The following is a 3576-nucleotide window of genomic DNA, read 5'->3' as shown; positions in this document are numbered from 1 at the left end:
CGATCCAACCGAGCACTGGGCAGCCCAAAATCGTCCCACATGCTGACCCAATCAGCTTGCTTGGCAGATTATTTGGCTTGAAAAATGGCCCTTGAAGACTCCTTTAAATTGCATTCAAACCCCTCCACTATTTATGCCTTCTTGGATTTGCCCCTACCTTAAAATAACATGTTTGAAATCATCAAACAAGCCACATGTGTGGCCAGCCATGGGGGGAGTCTTTGGCTGCTGATTTTGGCTATTTTTAGTAGCCTTCTCAACCTATAAATACCTCCCTTGGCTGCTCACTTCAAAATTATCTCAAACCCATTCATCTCTTCACTTATCTCTCATTTCTCTCTCTTTATTCCCTTTCATTAATTTTATTCCCCTATTCCCTTGCCGGTTTCACCTCTTGAAAAAGAGTCAATCAACCCCCATTTGGAGCAGCATTCAAGTGTTCGTAGAAGCCTTGGTTCGACAAGAACAAGCGAAGAAGGAGGAGCAGAGCAAACTAGTCAAGCCATAGAGAAACACCAGATTTGATTCTTGTTCCATATCTTTTTAATTTTTTGTTGTCATGTTGAACATGTCTATGAATATTTGTGATGTTGATATGTTTAATTTAATTAATATGGCTTAATTTTAATTCGTGTTAGGTTGATTGCATTTCATCTACTTAATTTATTAAAGTTGTGTTTGTGTTGTTATAGGCCTCGGTAAGATGTTTGATTAAGTAAAACTATGAGTAAGTTATTCTTCCATTACAATTGTAAGGTTAATAATGAATTAATTATTTAAACAGATTGAAATTGTAATTAATTGACACGATACTTAATCAGCACATGTTTAATCATCTAAGGTAGTTGAGGGTTAAATTAGCAACGGTATCTAGCAATACATTAGCCTTGCATAACTTGCAAGATTATTGTGAGTAAACTGTTTCAAGGTAGAAATACTTTGTTACCTCACATAATCTTTTATGTGCTTATGAGATTGAATTAATTGTTTGAATTGGCATAGAGATATGTACAAGAGATTATTTTAATTTCATAAGTATGTATGTGCATTAACACATTTGCTTATTAAAATCTTTTTAATTGGTTGAATTGACATAAAGATATAGTCAAGAGATAAATGGATTTTGGTAGGTAAGTATGTTCTTAAGTTATCAAATTACCGAGTTGCTGTGAATTTATTCATAACAACATAAACATGAGTTTAATAATTCTAAGTTAAGAAATGTAATTAATCTAACACAACTATGTCATATTGATTAAAATCATCTTTTGAAATCGTGCATTGGAACTTTTATTTTATTTTTATTTATTTTACTTTGTTAAATCCTAGTTTTTAATCACTTCTTCAAATGAAAATATTTTTCTTCACCAAAGTGTTTTTAAAATTGCATTCATAAATAATTCTTTTCACATTCACTGTGGGTACGATAACTCGAGATTTACTTGTCACTTTATTACTTGTTGCGATTGTGTACACTTGCACATTTTCGTTGTTCCAGTAGCTTACACTTCGACCCACAGCTCGTGTGAGCAGGCCCATGATACGATCATGGCTCATGATTCAACTAAGGTTGCCGAAGAACCATTGGAGCTGCCAACGAGGCCGATCACTCGTGCTCGAGGTAAGAGGTTCAAAGAGGCTGTTGCGGGCTTTATCGATCGAGTTTGGGGTGAAACCGTTGCCGGAATTTCTGATCAATCATGGAATTGTAGTTCGAGCATGCCATGCAACTTACTCCAAGCTCAATTCTAGCTGAATCCTATTTTCTTTAGCTTAAGAGTTTAATTGCTGGAATAAAGAAATTAATTCGGTTATAGTTATTATATTTAGTTAATTAAATTAGTATAAGGTTTATAATTATGTCATGGCTTTAACATCAATAATTTGAGTTTGAAATGTGTCATAATCTGAACATTTTAAATATGTCTTAAGTCATTAATTTTGTCTTATTTCGTACAACTTTATTATTTGTTTTAAATTGGTCCTAGTTCAGACACTTTAGTTGTGTCTATTGTTTGGAAAAATTAAAGTGTGTCTAAATTAAGTCTTTTGATAGTATTTAAACCGAGTATTAATTTTGCCTTGTAGGCTAAATGCATTGGCTGCTCATCAACAGATTCATTGGACGGCATTAAAGGAAGACATGCACCTGGACCACATGCACCAAGAAGCTGCTGTTTGCTTATAGCTGAATGTATTGGCTGCTCACCAATAGGTTCATTGGATGTCAACTAAGGGAGGACATGCGCCTGGACATACATGCACCAAGAGCTGTTGTATGCTCCCTTCCAAGCACCTCTTCATGGAAGACAACAATCAAGCATTTCTTCACTTGATTAAACAGCTAAATAATTTCAGTCCACACCTAAAAGTCCATCCAATTTCGGCTGTTCACACTTGGTTGCTATTTGTGCGCCACAACCAGCATTAATTCAATGATGTTTGTTCGGCTGCTCAAGGAAGATTAATTCATGTTCATACATCTTAGCTGATAAGAAACTTGCAAGATTCAGCTAACTTCCAAGTGCATCCAGCTGATCATTCTGGAAATGCAAAAACCATGGCTTGTGGCGACTTCCATGATTAGAAATATTCAAGAAAAATTAAAGTTCAATTTAATTAGCAGCCAGCTCAATTAATGTAACACCCCATACCCGAGACCGTTGCCGGAGTCGGACACGAGGGGTTCACAGACTAAATTCGCTTACTATTGTAGTCCATTTTAAATTTTTCCAGACAGCTGGCTAACTGTGTCGCTGTCACCTTAAAAATCATATCTTGAGTTTCACAACTCGAAAATCAGTTTTGTGATTTTTCCCTGAAACTAGACTCCTATGTCCATCTACATATTTTTTTCTAGAATTTTGGTCGGGCCAATTAGTACAGTTTATTAGTTAAAGTCTCCCCTATTACAGGGTGTGACTACACTGACCTTCATGCATTACAATTCGGATATCTCCCTGTACAGGGCTTCAATACTGATGCCGTTTGTTTCTATAGAAACTAGACTCAGAGAGGAATCTATACATATATGGCATGACTCCTAATTTTCTTTGGTTAATTTATAATGAATTTCCAAAGTCGGAACAGGGAATCCAGAAACCGTTCTGGCCCTGTCTCACGAAAACCTAATTATCTCTTAACATACCACTCATATGACCGTTTCGTTTCTTCCATATGAAAGTGGATTCATCAAGGTTCATTTAAATAATTTATTCACTATTTAATTCTATTCCTACTATTTTTAGTGATTTTCCAAATCTACATCACTGCTGCTGTCAGCATCTGCCTTTAAGGTAGACTTTACCTATTTCATAGTTTCCATGATTCAACTAGCCCTTTTAGCATAAATAGCACAAATTATGATAGTGATTAACCATTCCCATGGCCAATCCTTGTTAAGCATATCCATACCTCTCAATAACCATATCCATACCAAATGATTATAACATTATGCTCAAACATATATAAGCCATTTTCGCATGGCTATCCAAAATTATACAAATCCAAAGGGTCCATGACCCACTACAAAAAGGGTAGTCCTATACATGCCATTTTCAGAGTTCAACCAAAAGT

Source organism: Gossypium hirsutum, chromosome D11 (genome assembly GCF_007990345.1).
Source record: "Gossypium hirsutum isolate 1008001.06 chromosome D11, Gossypium_hirsutum_v2.1, whole genome shotgun sequence".
In the NCBI taxonomy this organism is placed as follows: Eukaryota; Viridiplantae; Streptophyta; class Magnoliopsida; order Malvales; family Malvaceae; genus Gossypium; species Gossypium hirsutum.
This window is presented reverse-complemented; position numbering follows the sequence as displayed.